The following is an 18,141-nucleotide window of genomic DNA, read 5'->3' on the forward strand; positions in this document are numbered from 1 at the left end:
AGTACTGTATAAGGGAGACCTTTTCGAGGACCCTGGTAGCTATGTAGTTGACCTTCAAGAAATACTCCTGTGGCCAGCGTCATTATCACGCTGAGAAACTGTATATTATATGACTGTTATATCCCCTTACGTCTTAAGTACGTTATTGACGTTGTTAAATAACCCGGAATGATCTTTTTCAAGGTTTAATTACCACTGCCACCACAACACCTGAGATATGAACACGGCTATACCCCATAACCTCTGGTCTCCTGCCTTGAGCGGTCGACGCCACGCTTCCCACCTCCAGCTGCACATTCCATACATTCTTCCATGTATTATCTACTTCATCATTCCCCTGTGATTCCTCAATATACTTTTCTGATTTGTAGACACCGATTTCTCTTCCTTGTCACGTTTTGTAAAGCGAAACATACTGCGGATGCTGATTAGTTCGAGTAAGCGGGTCAGGAAGATGGTCACATTGGCGCCGTTGTAGAAACACAGGCTTAGGGCAAGTCTTACTGGACGACTGCCACTCGCATGAATTTAAGTTACAATATAATTAAACACCTTTTAAATTACTATCTTCACAAACTAAAGAAATATTATTATTTTTTTCTAGATATCTCATAAGTAGGAAGGAGAAATATTACTTAATATATAAGAAAACATCGTGGTGATAAGGTTGGCAATACTGTAGTAAATACTTCATACTGTTGGGTGTGGTTGTATCCAGTCACCGGGAGGGGGCGACGGCCTCTAGGCACCCACTTCACCAAAATATTCCTGCACCCACACCAGGAACCTGATCGGAATTTTCATATCAAGATCACTGATTTGATTATAAACAAGGCTTAGTGAGGTTCAGGGTTCAACAAGTCCACACCTTACCACACACACACACACACACACGATTACAATCCTACATCTGTTAAGGCAAAAATATCTTTATGTGGTATGGCTGAACAATCAGAAAATGTGAATTAAAACAAGAGCCATAAAACTCAAGGATGGTCACATAATCAGAATATTTATCAACCATCACCTTGGGTTGCTTGACGTACACGTAGCCTCGTCTATATACCGTTATGGTGAAAAAAAATTCCTTTATTAATATGTATTATAATCAACTGCTTTATCTCATGGTATAGGGGGATCAGAAAGTTACACTGCGTTTACGTTTTTTTTTATTAATTTCATATTTACTATAATATATAACATAGAGGATGTAATAAATGTTCAAAATGATGTAGTAATGTTGCTGAATGTTTGGGTTCTTTCTGTTACATTACTCAGCACTAAGCGGGTAGTTTGCTTCGGTCTACGGTAACTTTTTGACCACCCTGTATGTACACAATTAATTATATAATATATTATTTTATCAATAAGATTTTTTTCTTAAATTATTATTAAAATTAAAGGTCACTGAAAGTTTGCTCCACAGCCTTTACGTCCCGTTAGGAACAGTATAGATGCAGAACACTAGATATAAAACTTGATGTACACAAGGCCGCCTGCACTTCTTAAACTGTGCTGTCAATTACGTACTTATTTACATTTCCCTGGGCTGGGGGCACCTCGGGAACAAGTCAGCAGACTTTAGAACAGGAGGTGAAGACGATGTACACCCGCCCTCCTCATTCCTTATCTAGACGTTACATTATTTGTAGCTATGCCTATTTCAGTAGCATATGACCACTCTGATGTGATTTTCAAGCGATTTACTTCATTAAAAACTTACTAGACTTTGGTGTTAAAGCAACTATATGAAGAAAACTTTTCCAAACCACAACATAAGCAGACATACCTCTCGTTAACAACACCTGACACCCGAACTACTATTAGACAATAGGCCTTTTATGTCATTACAAATTATTAGATAACAGTGTCTTGTTGCCACTCAGACATTATAACCTAACTTCCTTGTGTGAAGGAGCGAGGGTAGGAAGTTGTTTATAAACATTTAACAAGGAATTAACTCTTCCTATTCATCTCTTTCTTACGTGGATTAAACTTGAATTGATAATCTTGCGGTCGGTTGATACAAGAACCTTCCTCATTAGTGTGATGGGTAGGAGGTCGTGTTAACCTCAGGACGTATAGGGTTGTACAGGTTAGGTCAGGAAACATGTACAGAACACTGGTAGGTTCCATGTTAAATTGTCTGATAATTGTCACAACATTTAAGTCAACTGACTCGAGCTTACTCTTGACGTCGAAATTCTCCTTCGTATTTTTTGTGGTGGCTGGGAGATACAACTCCGGTTTGCTTGTGAAGAAAAACACGTACGAGATACTTTTACCCTTTGCTAACACAATAATATATTTTACTCTCCAGGGGGTGAATTAATGACAAAGGGTAAGACTCGACCTTTGCACAAGAGGTCAACTCGAACAGCTGTAGACGTGGAAAAACAACAGAGTCAGTCGTTCATCACACAAGTTCCTGACACCAAAACAAGTTGTTACTTATCAAATAATGTTAAGCTGAAGAAGGTCTGCAAGCTGTACGGTTATTGAAGACGAGTTTCAGCCGTGGCCCACTAATGCCCAGGCATGATGCCTAACTGACCTTAACCAAGGTTTCTTTAATGTAGAATCCTTACCTTGACATAACCTACTACAGCATGCAGTCTATCAAGCTGGGGTGAGTCTAACGGATTTGACCTCAATCGGCCAGACAGTTACCCCTAATCGCCTTGCCAATACATAATAGATAAAGCTACAACAAGAGAAGAGAGATAGTTTTAGTTTAACAAATTTATTGATAAAGCTTGGAGTACAGTTTGCCTATTCTGAGTAAGTCAGTCAGGTCTTGACACTGAGGGTGTCTCTATTAGCTACATTAAAGGCTGATTTAAGGTCTATGAAGGCTGTATCGCCCGTATTATTAAACAACATCTTCCCTTGAAGAGGGTCGTCGTGTTTCAACCCGAGTTTTAAACTAAATTAGTCCTGAGGGACCCCGCAGTACAGTACTTAACGGGGTGGTGTGGCGGTAAAATGAACTAATTCCAATAAAATTAATTTTATTGAAACACGACGACCCTCTTCAGGGGAAGATGTTGTTTAATAATACGGGCGTCTGTGTCTTATCTTTTGCGTGAACAAGATATTCTGCAAAGCATATCTGTGTGCTGCACCCGGGCATGAACCCATACAGATTAGGGGCCACTTGGTCTTTGACTTGAAACATGAGACGGTTGAGAACAACTCTTTCAAGGACTTTACACATACAGGATGTGAGTGAAATGGGCCTGAAGTTTGGAGTTAGCTTAAGGGATTGGTACTATGTTTCCAAGCAGTGGATGGTTAAGGACCTCATTCAACAATCTCAGGGTGTTATAGGTTATGCCATCCTCACCAGGGGAGGATGACTCACTTTTCATTAGTGCTGTTGTTAGCTCGTGGTACGTTATAGGAAACTGGTCGGTAAGGTCTGGTGAGGAACAGGCTATTTCAATATTGAAACCCCTATTAATGTGTGAGGTGTTAAGATATTGTTGTATGTCAGGAGGCAGGGAAGTGATTTGTGACACACTAGACCATTGGTCTAATAGCATGTCAGCATATTCTGCAGGGCTGTGATGAAGCTGGACTGGGGTGGGTGACTTGGTAATGGCTCTAATTTTGTTCCACACTTCTACTAGAGTGGTTGTTCTATCACTCTCCTGTAAGAATTGTTCCCAATAGGTGTTTCTCACCTGACCTTTGAGTTCACGAAATGCTCTGTTAGCGTTAGCTTTGAGGAATGCCAGGAGGTTATCACTAGTTTTATTTTGCTTAGAAGTGTTGTCAAGCTGTTCTACCTTCTCTCCTTCTTTGGTGAGGATGGGGTCAAGTGTCCACAGAGGTGGGTTAGTGCTGCCCCTCTTCCTCCTTGACTTAACCCAGGTGGTGTAATATGTGGTAATGACATTTACAAGATCACAGCAAAATTCATCCACTGACCCAGGTGTATATCCAGCATACCATCTGTGGATGTAGGCCTTGAAGTGCAGCTTAAGATTATCTGGGATGTTAATTCTGAGCTTAGGATGGGGTTCACACTTGACAGCAGCAACAGTGTATTCAGTAAGTATTGCATAATGATCCCTGACTAGGTGGTCTGAGATGAGCTTAGCCTTGACATTACTGTCTATTAAGTTATACCAAATCACAAAATCAAGTCTGCCCCCCATCAGATGTGTCACTTTGTCTGTGTCGTATACAGTGATATTATGATTATTGATGTAATTCACGAACACCCTCCCATCAGAGTTACACTGGGCATCACCGAGGACAGTGTGACGAGAGTTAAAGTCATCCATACACAGCATAGCATTGTTACCTGATGGCTTTGGTAACACGTCCGCTCGCAGTTCATTACACCGAACATGGATGTTATACAGCGAAAATTGACTGTTTGCTGTCTTTACTGTAAATTGTTGATAGTGAATACTTTCATCATTGTGAGTTTGATCCATTTATAGACAAGACCATTCTTTACATAAGTGAGCAGGCTATTCCTGCTTCACTATTGTGTGCTGTAAACCCAGCTATCCTGGGTGCTGGATGTGCAAGGTTCTTGCAAACCAATTACATCAATGTAAAAAACTTTAACAAACCATTGTTGGTCATGAATTCTGCGGTTAACACCCCGGATGTTCCATGAAAGGAACCTAAGCGTTCGTGTTACTCGTTCCACCTTGAACTGAGTATAGAGTGGCGCGTTAGCTTCATAGATCAACCTGATCAATAAGTTAACCGTTTCAAATTCATCACCCCCGGAGTTCTTGATAATGCATCTCACAGCCCTTATTCCAGTAGGATTTGTATACACAGATTCTTCCTCCGAAAATATTGGAAGAAGTACAGGGTTATGGACAGTTTTCAGACCTGGGATTATTAAAGAGACCACGCTGGCAGTCTGGGGCTCATTCTCCCCATTCATGCTTCCATCACTATCGGTCTCGCTCTGGCTACTCTCCCTCAAGTTGGCATCATTATGAGAGGAAGCACCAGCTCCTTCAGAAATCACATCTCTGATATATACAAGTTGAATCAAATGTAAACTAATGTGACAATTTTACCGAATAAATAAACATCATAACACCATAGTTACCCAACCGGAACATAAGTATATAAAGAAAACCCGTCATTCAAATTCGCTGGGTATACTTATCTAAACAATCGCAACTCTTATGCCACGTCGACTTATTTGTTCCATCTTATCTCCTCTATTCCCGGATTCAACTATTGGTTTTATCCTTTAAATTTGTACTGACAGGGAAGTTAATTGCTTTTATTTAAGATATATACTGGTTAATAATGGCTGTGTTATAAACAAATAGAACGCCGATGATTCTTTTAATGATTATATTATTATTATTATCATTATTATTGTTATACTTTTGCCCATATAACATAAAATCAAAATTATATCACCTTGACTATAACTTATTAACATATTTAATGTGTGTTTTTTACCTCAATAGTAAGTTCGAAATACATCATTGACTCGTGGCATCATAAGAAAACTGAACCCAATCTTTTATTTTCGTCACCTGACACATTTAAATGTTTCGTGGCGTTATCCTGCGGCCCGTTTTATTATTCGACTTTTATAAATAAGGATAAATTGATATACAAATGAATAAACTAATATGAACAACATGACCCTATAATTGAAGCAAAACAGTACTGATTCTTCTGAACATAGCGTAGAGCATCACATGGCCATTGTGAGGCAACTCCACGATGATATGAACGGCAGTGTCTCCTGTACAATGGCACCCAGTCTAAGTTCTTCACCATCCAAACGGGGGTTAAACAAGGGTGTGTACTGGCACCAACTCTCTTTTTAATAATCTTGGCTGCCTTCCTTACTCGTGCTAGTGCCAATTTAGCCGGCTAGGTGGACATCGAGTACCGGATGAAGGATCTTTTCAACATAAGACGACTCCAGGCAGGAACAAACGTGTCGGCCGCTTCCATCACTGAACTTCAGTATGCAGACAACCTCACCCTTGTCGCTCACACTGAACGGGACCTACAGGAGATCTTAAACATCAACGCAGATACATATGCACACTTGGGCCTTGAGGCGAATGTACTGTACATAAGTAAATGAATGTATAGATAAGTTTGCCTCGTCATCAGTATTCACTACAGTTATCATGATCAGCGTTTCACTTTAGTTAGGGAGCTCTTAGATAACCTATTTGCCACACATGTAAAACTAAGACTGAACAAGACCCTAAGACGTAAATAATAACATACTATGAATTGGGTTTAGCTCGATATATGAGCCGGTTGATTTGACACACGTAGAACTGTAGATGCTAGCAGGGACGTTACAGCACTGTAGAGGAACCTTAACCCAAGGGAGAGTTACATTAAGTGGAGGACTAAGCTCTGATGAGGGGCATATGGCTTTTTATAAACTCGTATTTGGGCGTGGCTGTTGTGACGTCACTTTTTAAATTTAATTGATGAGTGATTTTTCCATACATGAATACCAACTGTTGGTTATATGCCAAACTTCATTAAGGCCTTTAGTTTCCAATCTTTAGAGCATTGCATTAACTGGAATAATGCCTCCTCAATATTACCTAGTAATTCAATTGATATTAGGAACATTATATAATCCAGTCTCATTAAACATATCGAATCCGTCAACATGAATTTGAGTAATGGTATGTACAAACTGGATAATTTCGTAATTAAGAAGATTTGTAACCAGGTGAGAAGGTTGGGTCATCTTACCCTCTGACCTGACTACCAACTTGATCTCACTCTCCTCTACTGTATATATATGCCTTGTTATGTATTTCTCCTTAGTCTGTACTCACCCCTGAAGATGTGAATTACACGAAAGCGCTTGGGAACTTCGTGTTTTCTTCTTTCCTTGTGGTAATCATCACTACATATAACACCATCCAGCATCACTACATATAACACCACCCATCATCACTACATATAACATCATGCATCATCACTACATATAACACCATCCATCATCACTACATATAAACCATCCTATCATCACTACATATAACATCATCCATCATTACAAATAACACCATCCATCATCACTACATATTATAACACCATCCAGCATCACTACATATAACACCACCCATCATCACTACATATAACATCTTGCATCATCACTACATATAACACCACCCATCATCACTACATATAACACCATCCATTATCACTACATATAACACCATCCATCATCACTACATATAACACAACCCATCATCACTACATATAACACCACCCCATCATCACTACATATACATCTTGCATCATCACTACATATAACACCATCCATCATCACTACATATAAACACCACCCATCATCACTACATATAACACCACCCATCATCATCACTACATATAACACGATCCATCATCACTACATATAACACCATCCATCATCACTACATATAACACCATCCATCATCACTACATATAACACCATCCAACATCACTACATATAACACACCCATCATCACTACATATAACATCATCCATCATCACTACATATAACACTCATCCATCATCACTACATATAACACCATCCAATCATCACTACATATAATCATCATGCATCATCACTACATATAACACCATCCATCATCACTACATATAAAACCCTCCCATCATCACTACATATAACACCATCCATCATCACTACATATAACACCATCCATCATCACTACATATAACACCATCCATCATCACTACATATAACACCATCCATCATCACTACATATAACACCATCCATCATCACTACATATAACACCACCATCATCACTACATATAACACATATCCATCATCACTACATAACACCATCATCACTACATATAACACCATATCATCACTACACATAACCATCCATCATCACTACATATAACACCATCCATCATCACTACATATAACACCACCATCATCACTACATATAACACCATCCATCATCATCACTACATATAACACGATCCATCATCACTACATATAACACCATCATCATCACTACATATACATCCATCATCATCATCATACTACATATAACACCATCCATCATCACTACATATAACACCATCAGCATCTACATATAACACCATCCATCATCACTACATATAACACCACCCATCATCATCACTACATATAACACCATCCATCATCACTACATATAACACCATCCATCATCACTACATATAACACCACATCATCATCACTACATATAACACCATCCATCATCACTACATATAACACCATCCATCATCACTACATATAACACCATCCATCATCACTACATATAACACCAACCATCATCACTACATATAACACCATCCAGCATCACTACATATAACACCATCCATCATCATCACTACATATAACACGATCCATCATCACTACATATAACACCAGGTTAGGTTAGGTCAATTTCGTGTTGTCTGCTGTCACAATATCTTAACACCGTAGCCTCTCTGGACAAAACAACACCACCAATGCAGCTATAACGTTGTCACAAACGCTTATCCACGTCACCCAAGTCTTCTACACATCACCTCGAGTATGACATAAGTGTGTAGTGAAGTATACCTTACTTAATAAGGTGACAGATTAATTGGTTGCAGTTCTATTAGGCCCCATAATTTCTACTCAGATTTAGGTCCTGTCTTAATGGGCCCATTTTTAATTCTAAGGAGCCCTAATGAGGGTAAGTTAGGGCTTAACAGGACGACGACTAATTGAATCTGCAACCATAGATAGTAGGATAATTTTAATAGATGTTTGAAAATTACTTGAAAAAGCTAATAATGCAATTTTGTTTTATCACTGAATCCTGCCCTCCGAAATTAAGACTACCTAGTATACAAAATTATCCTTTCGGTGGAACGCGATATTTGGTAAACTTGTAGTATGATCATTAGATAGTAAGAGATAAGAGGGTTACCTTGTCTCTGATTCATGGATTAGAAGAGTATTGCAAATATCCTCATTCCTGATCGACATAGATGTGTAGTTGTAGACAATCAAAGACAAAAGTCGTGTCCGAAGATTAAATATAACTGTGTTCTTTAAACTGAACAGAGTAGTATTAGGATAAATAAGAAAAAAGTAAGAATTGCAGAAGTAAATATATAAAATTTATGAAAATATCAAAATGAAAGGAAAAGCGGATTGCCTTGGGTTACAGATGAAGTGTGTAAATAAAACATAAGTTATCATGATATATTTACTCCTCTTTAGAGACATACACACTGATACAGAAACATATCAGAGGAGGCAGTTATGAACTCAAGTGCACAGATAAATTGCATTGAATAAGCGTATGAATTTCAGGAAATTAGTAAGAATATTCAAATAATGCCAGCTGTCCTTCCCTCCACAATGAAGGGACGAAAGTGGCCAGACCGTTTATGTCACGCATTTAGATAGAGAGAGGGAGTGGACCAGCCAGCTATAGTTCAGGTGACGTCACTGCGCAGACTGTCCCCCCCCCGACCTGTCTACATTGAGGTCACATCAAACGAATGTCGGTAACAAAGCAGTTACAGCCCCTCTTGAAGTATAATTTTCCTTCAAAGTAGTCCAAGGCGCAGCCGTACTTGGCCAATGTATTTGCGCCAAGAACAAAATCCCTATTTGGAGGAAAGCTGTTTCCCAGTTGCCCGCTGTGTATAAATATGTTGGGGCCCATTTTTATCCTAACTCTTTCTGGACGAACATATAACCCCAATTTATTTCTCCAACATTCTTCCGAAATGTAAAAACCGTCTGTACCAGAGTCGATGAGGATACTGAGTGAGGGCTTTTTCAAGGCTTCAGTTGCGTGAGCCTTGAGAGTGTAAAGAACATATTGGTCATTGACGGGACGGTTGAGCACCTTAGGATTGGTGAAATATAAGGTGGAGAATTTTCTGTTGAAGGTTTGGATGACACGTTTATTATAGAGCGTGTTGCTGTCCAGCAATATGGGCGGGAGGTTAGTAAGGCCAGCATCTTTTGGTGTGATATATATACTGCATTTAAAAGATATTCCATTTATAAACCTTACCTCGATGTTTTTCGCCAACCAAATATCAATGAACAAGCACGAATTCCACGTCTGGAGCTCCAGTTTATTTGTTTGGGTTGCCTGCTGTAAAATGTCGACTTTTTTAGCCGATGCGTAGTTCATCAAAAATTAATTGGTGCCTGAATCCACAAACATGGTACATGGGCGATTATTAATAAATCCATTAACCGTACATAGGCCTTTCAGATGTACACGTGGCATGTTATTGAGGTTTGGCCATCGTGTTTCCCGTGGGGGCGGGTCCAAGAAGAGGGTCAGAGTACCACGTACAGACACTTGAGGACGATTCTTGAAAAAACGCTGTAACATTAGACGCTTACTCCTCCTGACCCCGAGAGGAGGCACTTCCCTGGATCGTAACTGTTTAGACCGAGTTATCTTTCCCATAATTATATTAACGTTGAATATATACTGTATATATATAGAGAGAGAGAGATAGATAAACAGACGTGAATACTAATGCAACGGCTGACAGGGCTACTGACAGAGTATATTATATAAGATGATTGGAACATTCGACAGTGGTGGTGCTGTGTGGGGGTAGTGGTGATGTGTGGGGGTAGTGGTGATGTGTAGGGGTAGTAGTGATATGTGGGGGTTGTGGTGATGGGGGTAGTGGTGAGTGTGGGGTAGTGGTGGTGTAAATGTAGTGTGGGAAGCCAGTGGTGGATGTGGGGTAGTGGTGGTGTGAGGTAGTGGTGGTGTGGGGGTAGTGGTATGTGTGGGGTAGTGGTGGGTGCTGGTGAGTGGTGGAGTGTGTGGGGTGAGTAGTGGTGATGTATGGGGTAGTGGTGAGTGGTGAGTGGTGATGTGGGGTGGTGGTGGTGTGTGGGGGTGAGTGAGTGGTGGGGTGTGGTGATGTGTGGGTGTGGGTGTGTGGTGATGTGTGGGGTGGTGGTGATGTGTGGGGGTGGTGGTGGCCAGGGGTGTGGTGATGTTATGTGAGTGTGATGTGTGACAGTGTGGTGATGTATGGGGGTGGAGCTGGTGGTGGGTGTGTGTGGTGTGGTGTGGGGTGAGTGGTGATGTATGGGGGTAGTGGTGATGTGTGGGTAGTGGTGATGTATGGGGTAGTGGTGATGTGTGACAGTAGTGGTGGTGTTTGTAGTGAGGTGTTGTGGTGGTGTGATGTGTGACAGTAGTGGTGTGTGGGGTAGTGGTGATGTGTGGGGGTAGTGGTGATGTGTGGGGGTAGTGGTGATGTGGGGTAGGGGTGATGTGTGGGGTAGGTGGGTGTATGGGGGTAGTGGTGTGTGGGGTGTGGGTGATGTAGTGTGGTGATGTATGGGGTAGTGGTGATGTGTGGCGGTAGTGGTGTTGTAGTGGTGTGATGTGTGACAGTGGTGGTGATGTTGATAATGTTATAGTGGTGTGATGTGTGACAGTAGTGGTGATGTTGATAATGTGTTACAGTGATGGTGATGTGTGACAGTAGTGGTGATGTGTGGTGGTGATGTTATAGTGGTGTGATGTGTGACCCAGTGAGTGGTGATGTTGATAATGTTATAGTGGTGTGATGTGTGACATTGGTGGAGATGTTGATAATGTTATAGTTGTGTGATGTGTGGCAGTAGTGGTGATGTGTGACAGTGAGTGGTGATGTTGTGGTGTGTGATGTGTGACAGTAGTGGTGATGTTGATAATGTTATAGTGGTGTGTTGATGTGTGTGACAGTAGTGGTGATGTTGATAATGTTATAGTGAAGTGATGTATGGGGGTAGTGGTGATGTCTTGACAGTAGTGGTGGTGTTGTAGTGGTGTGATGTGGGCGGCTGGTGGTGATGTTGATGTGTTATGGTGGTGTGATGTGGTGGTGATGTTGCTGGTGGTGTGATGTGACAGTGGTGGTGTTGATGTGTTATGGTGGTGTGTGGGGTAGTGGTGATGTTGATAATGTGTTATAGTGGTGTGATGTGTGACAGTAGTGGTGATGTTGATAATGTGTGCGCGCCAGTGCTGTGATGTGTGGCGTGGTGGTGATGTGTGACAGTGAGTGGTGATGTTGTGGTGTGATGTGTGACAGTGGTGGTACATAATGTTATGAAGGTGGTGTGATACTTGTGACGGTAGTGGTGATGTTGATAATGTTATAGTGAAGTGTATGGGTGATGGTGATGTGTGACGGTGGTGATGTTTGGTGGTGTGTGGGCGTGGTGTTCATGATGTTATAGTGGTGTGATGTGTGACATTGGTGGTGATGTGATAATGTTATGAGTGAAGTGATGTATGGGGGTGAGTGGTGATGTGTGGCGACGGTGGTGGTGATGTTGTAGTGGTGTGATGTGTGACAGTAGTGGTGTGTTGATAATGTTATAGTGGTGTGATGTGTGACAGTAGTGTGGTGATGTTATGTAGTGGTGTGATGTGAGTAGTGAAATTGTTGGTGATGTTGATAATGTTATGGTGGTGTGATGTGTGGGGGTAGTGGTGATGTTGATAATGTTATAGTGGTGTGATGTGTGACAGTAGTGGTGATGTTGATAATGACAATTGGTGTGATGTGGCGTAGTGGTGATGTTATTGTGGTGTGATGTGGCGACAGTGGTGGTGATGTTGATAATGTTATAGTTGTGTGATGTGTGACCAGTAGTGGTGATGTGTGACAGTGGTGGTGATGTTGATAATGTTATAGTGGTGTGATGTGTCACAGTACTGGTGATGTGTGACAGTGAGTATTGGTGATGTGTAGCAGTAGTGGAGATGTTGATAATGTTATAGTGGTGTGATGTGTGACAGTAGTGGTGATGTTATGGTAGGTGCGATGTGTGACGGTAGTGGTGATGTTATAGTGGTGTGATGTGTAACAGTAGTGGTGATGTTATAGTGGTGTGATGTGTGACAGTGGTGGTGTTGATAATGTTATAGTGGTGTGATGTGTGTGACGGTAGTGGGATGTTTAAGTATGTTGTAGTGTTGTGGGTGTGGCGACGGTATTAGTGTTGGTTGATGTTGATAATGTTATAGTGGTGTGATGTGTGACAGTAGTGGTGATGTTATAGTGGTGTGATGTGTGACAGTAGTAGTGATGTTGATAATGTTGTAGTGGTGATATGTGTGACAGTAGTGGTGATGTTGATAATGTTATAGTGGTGTGATGTGTGACAGTAGTGGTGATGTTGATAATGTTATAGTGGTGTGATGTGTGACAGTAGTGGTGATGTTGATAATGTTATAGCGGTGTGATGTGTGACAGTAGTGGTGATGTTGATAATGTTATAATGGTGTGATGTGTGACAGTAGTGGTGATGTTGATAATGTTATAGTGGTGATATGTGTGACAGTAGTGGTGATGTTGATAATGTTATAGTGGTGTGATGTGTGACAGTAGTGGTGATGTTGATAATGTTATAGTGGTGTGATGTGTGACAGTAGTGGTGATGTTGATAATGTTATAGTGGTGTGATGTGTGACAGTAGTGGAGATGTTGATAATGTTATAGTGGTGTGATGTGTGGCAGTAGTGGTGATGTGTGACAGTAGTGGTGATGTTGATAATGTTATAGTGGTGAGATGTGTGACAGTAGTGGTGATGTTGATAATGTTATAGTGGTGTGATGTGTGACAGCAGTAGTGGTGATGTTGATAATGTATATAGTGGTGTGATGTGTGACAGTGGTGATGTTGATGATGTTATAGTGGTGTGATGTGACAGTAGTGGTGATGTTGATAATGTTATAGTGGTGTGATGTGACAGTAGTGGTGATGTGTGACAGTAGTGGTGATGTTGATAATGTTATAGTGGTGTGATGTGTGACAGTAGTGGTGATGTTTATAATGTTATAGTTGTGGTGATGTGTGACAGTAGTGGTGATGTTATAGTGGTGTGATGTGTGACAGTAGTGGTGATGTTGATTATGTTATAGTGGTGGTGATGTGTGACAGTAGTGGTGATGTGTGATAGTAGTGGTGATGTTATGGTGGTGTGATGTGTGACAGTAGTGGTGATGTTGATAATGTTATAGTGGTGTGATGTGTGACAGTAGTGGTGATGTTGATAATGTTATAATGGTGTGATGTGTGACAGTAGTGGTGATGTTGATAATGTTATAGTGGTGTGATGTGTGACAGTAGTGGTGATGTTATAGTGGTGTGATGTGTGACAGTAGTGGTGATGTTGATAATGTTATAATGTAACAGCACCATTTGTATTATATAAATAATCACCCAAATGCATAATACCAAATTATTCACTAAAGTTATTCAACAATGACTCGGTACTTGCTCATGTTTCACATGCTGAGTCCATCACTTCAACAGGAGTCAGACGAGGTTAAGCCACTAAGCACAGCAGCCTGCCGGCCGGCTCCTCTTCAAACGGTAATAGAGATCAGACTCATATCACTTGTTACCCAGTTTTACTGTATGCACCGTCGGTCAGTCATATACTGTTTGATTTTGTTGGTGTTTATTGTCTCAATACAGAAGGCACCAATACCTGAAATGTACACAACAGGAATTAACACACATAGGCTACGCCATCTCACACCTATACTAGTACACACATTCCAATGACTATACGCTTGGAACAGTACATCTTCCCCTCCCTTTTATTCATGAGGACAGTTCTGTATTGCCGTTCTCTTTAGTTCCATGAGCGGCCGGGTTTATATTGGTCGCTTGTCTCTCCATGCATTTCGGAGTCATCAACTTCATCCGTTCCAGAGCTTTCACTTCCATCCGTTCCGAAGTCTTCAGCTCCATCCTGGTATTTCTTCGGTTTTACTATAGTCCGACGTGGTTGCCTAGCAGCGAGTGGTTCTTCCTCGCTGTTCCCGTCCTGCCTGGACTTGTCCATCCCTGTCTGGGCTGTGCTGCGTAATATCTTCTTGGGTCCTCGCTGTAGAATAGCTGAATCACCTCGCCTTTCACTTACCGTCCACGGTTTAGAATCATAATTAGTTGAGAGTTTGTCTTTCTTGGTTTGCTTCAGGAGCACTTGATCAGTTGGTCTCAATTCCGCTGGTTTGGACTTATTCCGGTTGTCTGTCCGGAGTTTCAGTTTCTCCTTTTCTCTTTTATCTCTCTTGCGTGCCACATCCCAACATGTCACTTGTGTGTCTTCTAAGTCATAACTCACTTGGGGGAGTTTCACCTTGATGTTCCTTCCCATGAGGAGTTTGGCTGGCGTCTCTCCCGTGTGGGGTGTTCCTGTAGTGGATCAAGAATTTACCGAGTTGCCGTCTCCAATCTTTCCCCTCAGTATGCATCGCTCGGAGTGCTTTCAACATGGTAGCGAAGAACCGCCCGATTTCCCCATTTGCTTGGGGATGATATGGTGTCACTTTGTGGTGTTTTATTCCCCATTCTTCACAGAACTGTGCAAACTCCTTGGCTCTGAACTGTGGTCCGTTATCTGACACGATGACCGCTGGGATACCGTGTGTAGTGATGCATCCTTCGATCAGGGTCGTAACGGTATCGGTGTTGACAGTTTTGACCACAAAGGCTTTTGGCCACCGGGATCCTGCATCGATGATTCCCAGCACATAGTCACCACTCGGGAACGGTCCACATATGTCCACGTGGATTACCTCCCACGGCCCCTTCATCTCAGACATATTCACCGGATTGGCTTGTTTTCTTGTGTCGAGGCTTGCACATGGGATGCATTGTCTGATTGCCTTCTCCACGTCCTTGTTGATAGTTGGCCACCATACCTTGCCTCGGAGTAGCGCCTTGGTCTTGATCATTCCCAGGTGTGTCTTATGTGCGAGTTGCATCGTGCGTCGTTGTAGTGTTTGGGACATTACGATCCGGGATCCCCTCAACACGAGTCCCCGTTTTGATGTCAGTTCTGCACGTACGTGTTTGAAAGGCTCCGTTAGTTTATCCGTCCAGTCATTCTTGGCGATGGCGTCTTTGAGGGCTCTTATAGTCGGATCCTTCCCTGATTCTTCGAGAATTTCGGACAGTGTCATAGCTTTCGGGATCCCGTTGGCAACCACATTGTTGATGAATCCCTCTGCCAGTTTCTCTTCTTCAGAGATTTGAGCATCGAATGGCAGGGGTTGTCTAGACAGTATGTCTGCCGGATTGGCACTTCCTTTGATGGGTTGGACCGTGAAGTCGTACTGTTGTATGCGTAGGATCCACCGGAGTATATGGGCTGATGGTTTGCCTTTCGGGCTGAAGAAAGTCGTTAGCACTCGGTGATCGGTCGTGATGGTGAATTCTTTCCCGTAAAGATATAGATGAAATTTTTCACATGCCCAAACTATGGCTAAGGCTTCCCTCTCCAGCTGACAATACCGTCTTTCCACCTGAGTCAGTGTTCGGGAGGCATAACTGATGGGTTTGAGTACCCCTTGGTGGTTTTGGCATAGCATTGCCCCTAGTCCTACCGGACTAGCATCCACAATTAGTGTGGTTGGTAGCTGAGGGTTGAAGTGCATGAGTGCCTCGCTCTTCATGACGGCCTCCTTCAGCTTGTTGAAGCACCGCTCTTCTTTTTCTGTCCAGGTCCACTTGCTGTTCATTCTCGTCAGGTTTTTCAGAGGTTCGCTCAATGTCGCTAATCGTGGTATGAACCTGGTCAGGTAGTTGATCAGACCTAGGAAGCTGCGGACTTCCTGAACCGTTTCTGGCCGTCTGAACCTCTTCACGGCTTCATTTTTTCATCTGTCGGTTTGATGCCCTCTTTGGATACAGTGAATCCATGGATTTCAACTTCATCTATGTGGAACACGCTTTTGTGTTGGAAGATGGTCAGGTTGTTCTCCTTCAACTTTTGCAGTACTTTTTTCAGAGCACTGTTGTGTTCACTCGTATCCTTGTCCCAGACCAGGATGTCATCCGCTCCATTCCGACAATTCGGACACTTTTGCAAAAACCTGTTGTAGCAGACGTTGTCCTTGTTCCGCGGCTGATGTAATGCCCATGACTAACACCTTGTACCTGTAGATACCGGAGTCGCACGAGAATGTTGTTATGTCTCTCGATTCGGGGGTTAGCTCGATCTGATGATAGTATGAGTTTAGGTCGATTTTTGAGAATTTCGTGGCCCCGTTGATTTCGCTGAGTAGTTGTTCCACGGTTGGCATAGGATGGCGCATGCGTTTCACCGCTTTGTTTGCTATGCGGAGGTCTGCGCATATCCTGATATCTCCATCCGGTTTTGGAGCAGTCACCAATGGGGACACCCACGGTGTAGGGCCTTCCACGCTTCGATGATATCATTATCTAGCATTTCTTGTATCTTCTGTTCGACTGCACCTCGAATGTGAAATGGTGCTCTCCGAGGTGGCTGTGCGACGGGTTTGACATTTGGGTCGATGTCGAGCTTGAGTTGGAAGTTTTTCACTCTCCCCAGTCCATTCAGCACTGGTAGATGTTGTTCCAGTATCCTCCGGGTTGATGGAGGCATCTCACTGGTAGTAATCCGGTTTAGAAAGTACGTCCTCTACTTACAAAAAGTAGATATATATTCTATACTTTTACATAATTTTTTTTTCTTTTTAATTCTTTTTAATAACTTTATTATTTTTTCTCTTCATTTTCATAACTCATCATAAATATTTTTGCATTACTCCGTGAGTGGGCAACGTAGTGAGTCCTTATACAGTGAGTGAAGTGATAAATAGTCCTATATATGGACCCTCTTCCAAAATTTTTGGGTATTAAACCGGAAATTAGTGACTCAGACTCTGATAGCCAGTCATCTAATAATTCACAGGAACTAGAGGCAATTGTTAGTGAGGAAGAATTAACACAAATTAGCCAAATAGAGTTAACACCTACCGACTCTTTAGCGAGCTGTGAAAATCTCATAGATTCTCAGTTTGAGGATTTACTCAGTAGACAATTAAGGTCAGGTAACCCATTGCCTTCACCTGCTACTAACGCTAGTGCTTTAACTAATACAACCAAAATGGCAACAGGTGTTTCTACTAATCCACAGACTACATCGGTCTGTCAAATGGTAAAGGTACTTCCAAATAACATTAAGGTATAAGAGTTTACTGCCGAGGATCCAGATTATAATAGTTTAAAATTTTTGCGTACATGCGAAGATGTAAGGAGAAATAATAATGTTACTAATGATGTACAGTAGATAAAATCTCATACGTCTGAAGCCTTATCA

Source organism: Homarus americanus, unplaced genomic scaffold (assembly GCF_018991925.1).
Source record: "Homarus americanus isolate GMGI-L3 unplaced genomic scaffold, GMGI_Hamer_2.0 scaffold24523, whole genome shotgun sequence".
Lineage (NCBI taxonomy): Eukaryota > Metazoa > Arthropoda > Malacostraca > Decapoda > Nephropidae > Homarus > Homarus americanus.